Source organism: Urocitellus parryii, chromosome 7 (genome assembly GCF_045843805.1).
Source record: "Urocitellus parryii isolate mUroPar1 chromosome 7, mUroPar1.hap1, whole genome shotgun sequence".
NCBI classification, from domain to species: Eukaryota; Metazoa; Chordata; class Mammalia; order Rodentia; family Sciuridae; genus Urocitellus; species Urocitellus parryii.
Window position 1 is genome coordinate 4,957,737 of NC_135537.1, and position 12,962 is coordinate 4,970,698.

A 12,962-nucleotide genomic window follows, 5' to 3' on the forward strand; every position below is an offset into this window, starting at 1 on the left:
GAGACAACATGCTATTTTACCGACTCTCTCTCATTTGTTCTATTCAGACCTTCAGCGGATTAGACAAGCGCAGTTCACAGTGGTGAGGGCAATCTGTTTTACTCCGTCTACCAGTTCGCATGTTAATCTCATTCAGAAGCATCCTCACAGTCATCCAGATCAATGTTTCACCAAATTTCTGGGCACCCATGACCTAGACAGGTTGACATATGGAATTAATGATCACATGGCCCGTGGCATGAGTGTGAAAGGCCTTCTGAGCTCGGTCACACTACCCAGGAGGTGCTCTATCCTCCTGTGCAGATGGACTCCATGCTCAGACTGTCCTGAGTAACAGCACCACGTTGGCTCACTCACCTCCAACATCACCTCTCCCAGCTCTGAAACCTGGCTGGGAGATCGGCCTGCAGCATTTGCCCATGGCAGCTCCACGTGGCTCTGGCTGCTGTGTCCAGTGTTCTCATGATCCTGAGAAGTAGAGAGAAGGGCTACCAAGGTCTTCCTGAGGGACAGGGAACTAGAAGCAGCACAGGACTTGGTGGCACATAAGGAGCAGATGTTAGAGCCAAATAGGATCAGTTTGCAGGTGAATCCCATAATGTATAGATGCAGGACCTCGGGTGACCACTGACATTCCAGAACCTGGTGTCCCCAGCATCAACACAGGGTCACTGAGTGACTGAGGAACTGACTAGAAAGCAGTGAGCCTACCAGCATGGAGGGGGCTCTCTTTACTACGTCACACACATGAGAGGGCCCCCCACCTGGGATGGGCCACAAGGAGAAGCCTGATCTTCCTGTCTACACCCTGAAGGTCTACAGCAGAATGTCCAGGCCGAGGTGTAGCCCTAGTTGCCCCCCAGTTTCCCTGCCGCTGGGGCACTGATGGCCGACTCTGCAGGACCAGTTGCTCTGCAAAGGTCCTCAGGCCTTGGCTGAAGTATTGTGAATATATCACAGCTTAAGTTTTCCCTGCAACCAGTCCTACCCCCCCCACAACATGTGCTATACCCTAGACCTTCCCAGCAGGCCTCCCACCTAAAATCTTCAGCTCAGACTGCTTTCTAGGGGACATGGCCTGGGATACCAGTGACCCTATAGTCATAGCTCAATTGGAAACATTTTAAACACTTGCTTCCCAAGTTGAGGTCCTTAGTCAGTTCCACAAAAGCAGATGAAAACAAGACGATCAGCCCTTTTCCCTGAAGGCCCTCTGCTCCCTGCACCTGCTCAGGGCCTGCTCAGAGGTCAGCACTGCATGAGGCACTCGGATTTCCTAGGATGAACACCTTCTCCCCGGTGCTGTAGAAGTCTCAGTCTCCTTCCCTGGGGCTCAGAGTGGTGGGAGTAGAGACCATCTCATTAGCTGACCATCCCCAGGGCCAAGCACCATGCCTGGGACTGGCTTCTTCTAAAGGAAGCCCCTGTCTAATCCCCCCAGTGGAGGCTGTGATCTGTGCTCGAGCAACGGGGGAGGGGTGAATGGCACAAGTGTATGGTCACGGTCATGTGGAGAACTGGACAGTCCAGGCTGTGGGCCACTCAGACCCATCCTTGCTATGTATGGTAGCAGACATGATCCTAATGGGAAGGAGCTGCAGGGTGATGGACATCTCCATGGACATCTGAGGGCCTTGTGCGGCTGCCCTGGGTGATGGCGGGACCCGAGGGCCGGCGTGTGATGCACATTGTGGATGGTTTCATCCCACTGGACTCTTACAGATGACGTGTCTGAGCATGGCCTCGTCCAGTCTTCAAGTTGGACACAGTCGTAATATGGTTCAGAGAAGATTCTGGGGCAGATGCCAGCTATGGTCAGTGCTGTGGGACCTGGGGAGCTTATTCATTCCTGCAGAAACTCAGTCTTCTCAACTGTGAAATGGAATAATGTCTTTTCTTCAGAGAAGATTTCAGAGTTAACATGTGTAAAAACATTACAGAAATAGCTGTGAGTGGTGGCCCATGCCTGTGATTTCAGCAGCTTGGGAGGCTGAGGCAGGAGGATAGTGAGTTCAAAGCCAGCCTCGGCAAAAGCGAGATGCTAAGCACCTCAGTGAGACCCTGTCTCTAAATTAAATGCAAAATACGCTGGGGATGTGGCTCAGTGGTTGAGTGCCCCTGAATTCAATCCCTGGTACCTTCCCAAAATATAAAGAAAAGAAAACAACAACAAAATACATTACAGAAATAGACTCACCAGGCTCCAAATACAGTACAGATACGGTATAGTGTTGTTGTTGTTGTTTCCTATTCTTGGCTCTTTCTGGGGATGTGTGTCAAAGCTGACCTGACTGTCTTTTGTAAGAGTCAGATAGAATGGCTTATTTGTGGGTGTTTGGCATTGAATTTGCCCATGGAACTTAGCTCAATGGGTTATTTTCAGGACTTGGTTCTTTTCCTGAGCACTTTCCATTTGGGTCCCCTCCAACTATAATTCAGTGCTGTGCGCCCACCCTGAGCCTTCCCACCTGGCAAAGGCTGCAAAGCAGAGAATGAAATCCACCCCGCACTCCCCTGGGAGCCATGCACCAAATCCCCAAGAAGCCCAGAGCATTAGCAAATAGCGCTGCAATCTGCACAGATTGCAGCCTCCGCTGGAGGATTAGACAGGGGCTTCCTTCAGAAGAAGCCAGTCCCAGCAGAGGTGTTTGCAAAACTAGTTCTGCAGCAAAACGTGCTGATTGGCAAGGCATCATGAGAGGTGATGATGCTGTGCCCCTCTGGTTAGCACAGACCCTCTCCTGATGGCCGCTCTTTGCTGCTGCACCCTCTGTGTTAGACCCTTTGTGTTCAGAGTTGCTGGAGCAGGGCTCCTGTTCCTCCCACCTCCAGCTGTCAGCGTTGCACCAGGGGAAGCACTGACCCTCTCTGCCTCCCAGCGTATCTGCCAATACAGATACTCATGCAGGCCTTGAAGGGTTGAGAGAAGATTAAGTGGAGTCACCTTATAAGGGCCTTGAGAACATAGACCCTGGCACAAAAATTCCCAAGAAATTCTCTGCTGATATTGTTTCCTTATCATTTATGCATATAATTAAATAAACTCTTACTGCAACAGCCCCAGCCCCAGTGTGGTCTTGTGGGCAGGACTTTGAATCAAACATCTTAAATGCGGTTTTGCTCTTGGCTTCTGCGTTAGCTTGCTGTGTGAGCTCCAGCCCCTTGCCCTCTCTGACTCTCAGTTTCCCAAGGTGTAGAAAGAGAGCTGGATGGAATCTTCCAGGAGCCTCCTCCTGCTGTTTGCTGCTTTTACTGAAATCCCCCTGGAACTGCTATGTACAGCTTGGGCAGTTGGTCCACAGCAGCTGACCCCAGAGGATGTCATGCTCCCCACCACTGTGTGTGTGTGTGTGTGTGTGTGTGTGTGTGTGTGTGTGAGAGAGAGAGAGAGAGAGAGAGAGAGAGAGAGAGAGAGAGAGAGAGAGAGAGAGAGAATCAATCTCCAGTTAAAGCTACAGTTTTAATTCAGGGAGTGTGATGCCATCTCTTTCCACCCCCACAGGGAGAAAGATATTTATTTTAAGATTTAGCTCATGCAGTTGTAGAGGCTGACAAGTCCAGAATCTTTGGGGTAGGCTGGTAGGCAGGAGACCCAGGAAAGAGTTGCTTTCAAATCCAAAGGCGTTCTACTGGCAAAATTCCTCCTGCTTTGGGGGAGGTCAGTCTTCCTTCTACCAGGGCCTGTGACTGGGATAAGGCCCACCTATATTGTGGGAGTTCATCTGCTTTATTCAAAGTCTGGTGACTTCAGTGTTAATCTTCTACCAAATGTCCTCAGAGAAACACTTGAAATGTTTGGTCAAGTAGCTGGGTACCACAGCTGGGCCAAGTTAACACACAGCCACCCACACATATGATAAATCCCCTGTTCTGACAGGCCCTTATTGGAGATCCAGAGTCCAGTGACAGGTCAGGAGAATCCTATTCTCCCTGCAGGGTCTGAAGTGAGTAAGGTTCCACTGTGCAGAGGGAGGCATGGCCCCTGGTGCAGAGGCACCACTAGGGGAGCCCTTGGAAGGGCTGAGAAGAGCAGGAGCGGATGCTAATCCCCCATGGGGTGCTGCAGAGCCACGGGAATGAGTGGGCCCTGGGATCTAGAGTGAGACAACGTAATAATTAGAAAATCAAATCTTACAAGTGTGCAGAGGTTGATGATGATCATTTTGGAGCACACCTTTGAATGTCTCCTGTCCCTCAAGGTCCCGGCTAAGCTATCTGTGCATATGGACTCCTTTGGTTCACACAGTGACCTTGGTGTTCCTTCTGTGGATGGGGAACTGGAGTCACAGAGAGGCTGGGTCAGGTCTCTGGAGGCACACAACTGAGGGGGGCCAAGCTGGTGGCCTGACCTGAGGAATGTGATGCAATCTCCCAACCCCGGTCATTGGCTGCCGGGTTAATGGAGAACCTGATAAAAGATGAGCCCATCTCTCCAGCCCCTGAGACCCTAAGGCAGGGCAGGCTTCATCTCCTGTGTGCCGCCGACCAGTGCTGCTAGAGCGGACCCTGATGTGAAATCCCCTGTCCTCTGCTCGACTTGGAAGGCTTTTCCCACACACAGGAGTAAACATTATTGACATCGTTCACGGTCACTCTTCTGAGGTCATTTTCCTTTTATGTTGAACTGCAGAAAGTTGCAGAACAATAACGTTCTGGAGGGAATAATGCTCGTGCCCTAGCTTACCTGGTGAGCTTAGCTTAGCCCACAAAGCCCCTTCCACGCCGAGCCCTGTGTCACCATGGCCCACGCCCCATTGCCAGGAGGGTGCCTGTGGTAGGACAGGCCCAGGAGGGAATCTGAGGGACAGTGCTGACTGCCAGGCAGGAATGTCCTCTCTCCCAGGAGTGCGCTCCTTCTTACCCTTCTACCCCTGTTTTATGGGTTCGGAGTCCTTTGCCCTTGCTTGGAATAGATGTTAGCCTGTTATTGTGTATATCCTGGATCCGTCCCATGAGGTCTTGAGGTGCACTGGTAAGACACACACTTCCATGTGCCTGTGAAACATGTCACTGTGTGGCTTCTGGCCTGTGACATCCCTGAAAACAGAGACGCCATCATTACTTCCTTCACTCATGGGTGATCAGCAAGCATCGGCTGTGTCTGGGACCCAGGATGCAGCAGTGTCAGGAAGACCTGCAATCCTGGAGCCTTGGGGGGCAGAGGGGCAGAGGGGCTGGCACAGGCAGGCCTTCCTTGGCGATGGATGCCACAGAGGTGGGAGGGATGCACTTGCTTCCCCTTCACCCTGGGGACTCACCATAGCCACTTAGCATCAGGCACAAGAGTCACAATGCCCAGGGAACAGCAGTTTTAGGCTAAGAGAATATTTTAATGTTTTTCACTCATGAGAAAAAAGACAAATATGGTCCAACCTAAGCTACATTCATTTTTAACACCAACCCATTTAAAAGAAGCTTTTAAAATATTTGTTTTATGCATGAAGAAGCCCACCAAGATCAAAGTACCTGGGACCCAGGAGAGTCACAATTCAGGCCTGGGAGAGGATTATCACTCCTCGTTATTGACTCCTGGTTGTAGAAATAACCATCAGCCTTGATGGTCTCACCTGTGTGGGGAAACGTGAACCTGGAACTCGGTCCTCCATCTGTCCCTATGTTCTGACACCGCTCCTGGCAGTGGCATGACCAGGGAGAGCACTGCTTGGGCGTTCATGTGTGGAGGAGGCGGCTGAGTGTAAGATATGCACTGTTTGAAATTTGTGAAAAAACATGTTTCATGGTTGGCACCTGGGGAAGGTCAGGGTCATAGGAGGATGTCCTTCAGGATCATCGTGTTGCTTCATGTGGCAGGATTGCTTTCATTTGTAAGGCTGGATGATATTCCATTTTATCTGTGATGTGTGTGACCTTTACCCATCTTTTGATGAGCACAGAGGTCATTTTCGTATCTTGAATATTGTGAATGATGTAGCAATAAACTTGGGAGTACAGAGATCTCCTTGAAATACTCACTGAAATCATTTTTGGATATATACTCAGAAGTGGTGTTACTGGCCAGGTGCAGTGGCATATACCAGTAATCCCAGTGGCTCACTAGGCCAAGGTAAGAGGATCACAATTTCAAAGTCAGCCTGAGCAACTTAGTGAGACCTTAATAAACTTAGCGACTTAGTGATACTCTGTCCTGTGTCTCTAACACACACACACACACACACACACACACACACACACACATATGGTACTCACTACCCCCCAAAAAAGAGGAGGTGTTGCTGGATCACACACTAGTTCTTAGTTTTTTTTTTTTTTTTGAGGAACTTCTGTATTATTTCTGATAGTAGCTGCACCAACTTAGAGCCCCACCAACAGTGCACAGGATTCCAGTCGCTTCACGTTCTTGGTCACACTTAGTGTCTTTTTCTTTTCTTCCCTTCCATCTCTCTTCTTTGTGCCCAGCTAACAGCCCTGCCACATGTGGGGTCCATGGTGGTTTATTAGTTCCACTATGATGAGTGGAGTTGGACACCTTTAGTTGCAGGCCATTTGTGTGTATCCACTTTGGAGCAAGGTCTGTTTAGTTCCTTGGCCCACAATCAGAATCGGGCTTGTTTCTGCCTTCTGTTGAGCGGTCGAGCTCCTCCTGGGTTTTGGAGAGTCACTCGCTGTCAGGTATGTGGCCTGCAGGTGCCACGGGTTCCTCTGGCTCTGGCGACTGTCGCCCTTGCTGTGCAGACAGTGCTAGCTGGCTGTGATCCCGCTTGACTGCGTTTGCTTCTGTTGCTTGTGCATTCAAGGTCACATCCAAGAACCTTCCTCCACGATGAGTGTCACAGAGCTTTCCTCACGTTCTCGTCAGGCTGTTTTGCGGCGTGGGTCTTATGTGTAGTTCTGGAAGCCACTTCAGACCTGCTTTCGTGTGTGCTGTGGGGTCTGAGTCCAGTACGGTTCCTTTGCTTGTGCATATCCAGTTTTGCAGTCATTATTTGTTGAAGAAACTATTCTTTCCAAATGGTGTGTCCCTGGTACCCCATCAAAAATCATTCGACTGTATGGGAGCAATTTTATTCCTTGGCTTTTTACTATTTAAAAAATCACGTTATTGAGGTTTGATTCTTGGGAAAAGAGCTATCCATGTGCTACACATACCGAATGTGTGCTCACTAATGATTTTGGCGGGGCTTGCCATTCTGCACAGTTGGTCTCCTGTCTGTCTGTGCCAATACCGTGCTGTTCTAGCTACTGCCGCTGTGGAATGTACTTTGAAATTCGCAGGTGTGATGTTTTCAGCTTTGCCGGTCACGGGCGATTAAGGCAGTTTTCAGTAATGAAAAAGGTGATACATAAATAAGCAGTACTTTTGCATGAGAAGCCTATTTTCACTGATCTATGTGGCTCTTTAGGAAATGACCTGTGGAATTATGTTGAATTCATATGGAAATTAATGGGAACTACTACTATAGATTCAAAGACCACCACAGCCTGTGCACCATATAGAAACTTGCTCTTGATTTTGTAGGATTTTATTAAATCACAATCACTTTAATGAGAAAATTTAAACCATTTCATTGTAATGGGAAAAGCACCATAGTGCTTGCCATCTTAATTCTTAAAATCTAACAAAATTATTAAATATAAAGCTTTTTAACTATAATTTTTTTTTCTTTAAATAACTTGCATTTTAATGCTTTTCTGGTAGTGTCTATTTTTCAAATTCTTTGACACTTCTGGTAAGAAGACTTCATTTGAGGTCTACCATTTTAACACGACCTTAACTGCCCAGACGGTGCTAGGTGAAGACTCAGTGCTGGGCAGCGGGTCATGGCTGGCCTGGTCCACCTTGCAGAAGAGAAACTTCAGTCCTTGAGCCCCAGCTTCCACTGGCCCCAGCCCTCCTGCCCCAGCAGTCACATAGTGGCAGAACCAGGTAGTGTCCCTTGTTGTGGGGATGGCTTAGGTCACTCCACATAATCCCACAATTCACAGGATCCACAGGATGCCCCTAAAAGCCCAAGGAATCTTGAAAATGGGGACCCTATAAACCAGATTAACCACACACAGGTTATCTGATTCTTCTTCTTAATGCTTGGAAGCAAGTGGGGAGTGGGGCAGAGACAAGGTGCACCTGAGAGTGGTGAAGTGGATCTGGAAGTTTTCTGTCAAGGGCTGTGATTCAAAGGCAAAGCTGATTCACAATGAAGTGTGAATGGCTGAAAGCTCCTTTTGGAGGACCCTCATTAGGCATTTACATCTTCTGATTCTCCTATAACCCTGTCCGCCTGAAGAGCGCATCAGAACCCACTGTGGTCACCCCGTCTTGCGGAGACTTTTTGGAAAGCTGAGGCACTCTTTGATACTCCATCTGCTCTCCGTGATGCTTCTGCAATCTCCGCTGAGCCTGCTGACTGCTCCCTCTGCTGCACCTCGGAGCATCCCTGGAGGATGTAATTATGCCTTTCAATACTCCCCATGAAGTCGCCTGGAGGGGGTTTTCTCTCCTTTCCTGGGGTGAGCCAGCACCGCTCACTCAAGGCAGCCAATGGATGACAAGCTTGGTCACAACCAGAGTTTCCATCAGAAAATGGATGAGGGATGATGGGAGTGAGACAGTGAGTTTTCCTGCCACGTACATTGTCCTGTGTGGATGTTGCAACAGGAAGTGGGAATCAAGAGTAGGGAACAAAAGCCAGAGTCTGCCTGGAGGGCCTGGAAGAGCTGGCCTCTGGGGAAAGTCCTCATCTCATGCCATCTCAGCCAGGGCCCTCGGAGAACCGTCTCTGTCATGGACTTGCTCAGAACCAGAATGCATGACGTCAGCAGAGAAGGAGGCTGGCAGAGGGGAAAACCCAGAGATTCCAGAGCCAGCTGTCCCTGCATGGAGGCTGCCCACAGCATCTCCCTCAGGTTTGAGCCTTCTTTGTCCAAGCACTGATGGAGCCATCTATGCTGCGGCGTGTGCCACAACTCAGGAAATTAGCTGGAAGCAAAAAAAGAAAAGGAGTTTTCTGGCTCCTTTCCTCCTGTTGCCAGGGAGGAACAGAGCCAGAAAACCCAAGTTCTTACCTAATGCTCATTGTCCTGAGCACAGAGCTGTGACTACAGGGAACTGTCTGGTCTGCGAGACACAGGGGAGCTTCCCTGAGGAAGAAGAATCAGGCTGTAGCCGGGAGAATGAGGGGGGAGTGTCTAAGCGAAGGAGGGGCTGGGCGGTCACGTAGGACAGCAAGGATCCTGGCAGAGCAGAGGAGCAGGGGCTGGAATCCTGCCCAGTCTGCATGACCAAACTGTGCATCAATAGGGCTGGGTCCCCTGAGGAGGGACCCTGGTTTCCAATCCATCCACCTGAGAGGAAAACCTCTTTCTGGCTAGTACAAAGGCAAACTGTGGGTTTGCTGGGACTTTGGAGGAGGGAGAGTGAGGCCAAGAGATCCCTGAAGCAAAGGGGAAATAGGTGGAGGACGCACAGGCAGAGGGGCCAGGCCCTCATGACCAGGAGGGTGAGGGAAGGACAGGAGGCTGCTGTGGTGGACAGGAGCTGCCTCCTGCAGGACCCTGAAGTCTGGGCACCATAGATAGGAGGATGGCTGACCCTGGGGCTCCCGTGACAGCCAGACACAGCTCAGCAGCCAGATTCCAGCAGCCTCTTCTCCACGAGGTCTTACAGGGCTCCAGTCGCCATCCCACACACAGGTGTTTGTGACAATGGCTCCACAAGGAGTCCACTTAGAGGCTGGCAAGGAGGGGCTGCCTGAGGACAGGATGGTTCTTCTCCACACGGGTGCTTGGGTGGACAGAGAGGAGAGCACGCATGGGATTGACTGTCATTTCAGACTGGGACTGTGCTGTGTTCTAAGCCTGCAGGAGGGGGTAGGTGGGAATCTGGGAAGTGGTTCACCACGTAACTTCCCTGGTGTGAACACGTGTGGTCCAGCTGGAGACGGCGTGCCACATAAGTGTGCGTGCTGTCCCTAGAGGCTCCGTGTGGTGCAGATCTGCAAATACTCCATGAGCACAGAAGTTTCCCTGTTGGTGGGTTCGTGGGGACCAGAGTCTCTCTTCCTGCTGAAGGCAGCATCTAGTCCTGATTTTGAATGGAAAGCTGGTCATCCATGTGGTTCTTCTCACCCCCCAGCTGTGGTGTGCTCCCAGGGTGCGTTTGGTGACAAAGGAGAGGCCTTTTCTATTTAACAAGGTCTCAGTGGAAGGGACACCGATGAGGGAGGCAGGATCTTGAGGTTCCCAAACCCTGTTCCTGTGTTTCTGTGCCGTGTGGTTGCAGAAGGGGCATCGACTGCTGAGCCTTGGAATTGGGTAGGCAGGAAGGACACTGGTGGGACAGTCCCCAGGTCCGTCCACTCCTATGCCTGAGAACCACGTCTCCAGACACACATTCAATTAGGTTTGAGCTGTGTGATCAGATTCTGGCAAATAATGGGGGCCCGAGCGACACAAGCCTCTCCCAGTCCATGCTCGATCCTCTGGTCTCTCTTTCCCTTTACTGGTGACCCCAGGAGTCATGTATTTCTGTTGGTAGCTGCAGAAAGGAAGAGAGCCTGGCCTGGAGATACCACTGGGGAGATCCACTCATGAAATGCACAGATCTGGGTTAGACTTTGCAAAAAACAGAAGGGAAACAAACAAACAAACAAACTCTTGCATTAAGTCTCCACCTTCTCCATACCTTATGATGGGGTTTAAATTTCAACACACAGACCAAGCAGAGTGAGAGTGACGTGGACCCGACCCCACCGCCTACCCTCTCACTTGGCTGCAGTCCACTCCCCTTTCTTTTCGGTTCTTCTCATTTATTTATTTATTTGTGTGTGTGTGTGTGTGTGTGTGTGTGTGTGTACCAGGGTTAGAACCCAGGGGTGCATAACCACTGGGCCGCATCCCCAGTCCTTTCTATATGTTATTTTGAGACAGGGTCTTGCTAAGTTGCTTAGGGTCCTGCTAAATTGCTGAGGCTGGCTTTGAACTTGCAATTCTCCTGCCTCAGCCTCCTGAGCTGCTGGGATAACAGATGTATGGCAACATACCCACCCATTTTTTTTATGTAAGAGGTAGGAGGCAGAAAATCAGAGAAATTAGCCAAATGTAAGAACTTTTCGTGTGTTTAATAAAATCTGGAGGAAGCCAGAAACAAATAATTTGAGGGCTACTCAGTGTTTTAGTAAATTATACAAAGAGACCACCAGCTTGGAACTATAAAAACATTTGACTCCTCGGAGCTGATGTTTTTATAAATGGGCTACAGATCAGTGCTACAGATCTAGAGATGGGTGTTAAAGGCTGTGGTGTTCTTGGGTTGGTATTTGTCACTACAACAGAATGTCTGAGATAACTGTAGAGGTAAAGAGGCTATTTTGATTCATGATTTTAGAGTTTCCAGTGCATGATCAGTTGGACCCATTGTTTTTAGACCCCTGGTGGAGGGATTGCTGGGCAGACCCCCAAAAGATTGCATTAACTACTGCCCACCGTAGAGTAGGCTGGGAGAGTAAGAAAAATCACAATGAGTAGTCTCCTGGCAGGGGGACCCAGGGGACACAGTGACATGAGTCTAGGTTGTGGACCAAGAAGTCCTACCAGCACTGAATTTGTGTATGACCAAGAGACCTGCTGTGGTTTGTTGCCATTTGAGGGGTTCTCCAAGGGTTTGTGTGTTGAAATTTAAACCCCATCATAAGGTTTAGAGAAGGTGGAAACTTAATCTTTCTGTGGAGTTTAGGTGGCTTTGGGGACATGATTAGGACCAGATAAAGTCCTTTCCCCTGTTCAAATCCTGGTGGCTTTATAAGAAGAGGGACATAAGAGGCACAGACACCCATGTGCTTCTTTCTCCTGCCCTATGATCCCTTCTGGGCTGCACAGCAATGAGGCCATCACCACATGTTGTCCTTGACCTGGGATCTCCAGGACCATGAGCCCAGATGGACCTCTTTTCTTTAACATCACCAGGGTGTGGGGTGCTGCTCTTGGCAGCAGAGCAATGCAGCCCTTCCAAGTCTGGCTGGAGGCCTTGGCTTTGCCCAGCTCCGGGGCAGCCCTGCTGTGTGCCGGAGCTGCTGCTGCTGGCTCCCTTCATCTCCCCTTCTCCAGTTAGGCACGTCTCTTCCACTCTCATGCTGGGAAGGGCAGTGAAGTCTGCTGGACATAAAAGAGTCACAGAGACTGCTGACCCCGGGAACCGTGCAGTCCAGTGTGATTCAGAGAAGGCCGGAGCTGAAGGCTGCCTCGCTCACCTGAGGGCCTCTGGGTCTGGGAGAAGAGGGGGGTAGGAGGCGATGAGAACAGCCACGGTGGCAGAGTGGCTGTCTTCCATGTCACATATTCACGCACACTTGAAGGCACATTTCCCAGCCTCCCATGCATTCATCTTGGGATCCTGTATCTGGGCCTCAGCTTCAATATGTAAGTCTTTCCCCTTTAAATACATAAGGTTTTGCCTGAGGATCCAGGCCTCCTGCCCGCTTCTGTGAAGGATGGCACCATCTCAAGATGGAAGGCTCCTGCCGTCCTGAGTCCCTGCTTTTCCTAAAACTGCCCATGAAGGCTGCTGATCCCTGTTGGCCTTTGCCACAGTGACAACTCAGCGTGCACAGTGTCACACACCGAGTGCTCAGGGAATATCTGTCAATGCAGCATCCTCTAGCTCCCTTTGACAGTAACTGAGGCTCTCTGGGAACAGGCACCCTACATGAAAGGACCATACTTAGGAAAGGCTGGAAGTCTTATGTGTAAAGCCAGTTTTTTTCTAGGGTGTGGTTTTGAGGTTTACTGTGCCTGGAGGGGCTTGGTGGAAAATGAGCTAGGTCATGGGAGTCTCCAGAGCCAGGCCCACGTGTCCTTTGATGTGTTTTTTTCCTGACTCAGTTTCTAGCAGGCCCACTGCAGGAATAGAAGGACATGGCAGGGGTAAAGCATGAAGGGAGCAATGACACGAGGCTGTGACTGTGACCCTTAAATGCTTCCCCAATAATGAAAACACCTAGTGGTTATTT

The 12,962-nt window shown here is 50.0% G+C and overlaps 1 protein-coding gene across 1 annotated transcript in view; it reads left to right on the forward strand.

Annotated features, from left to right (window-relative positions):
* Positions 1 to 12,962, forward strand: part of Fam135b (family with sequence similarity 135 member B) — a 190,307-nt gene that overhangs the window by 103,124 nt on the left and 74,221 nt on the right. The window lies entirely within an intron of this gene.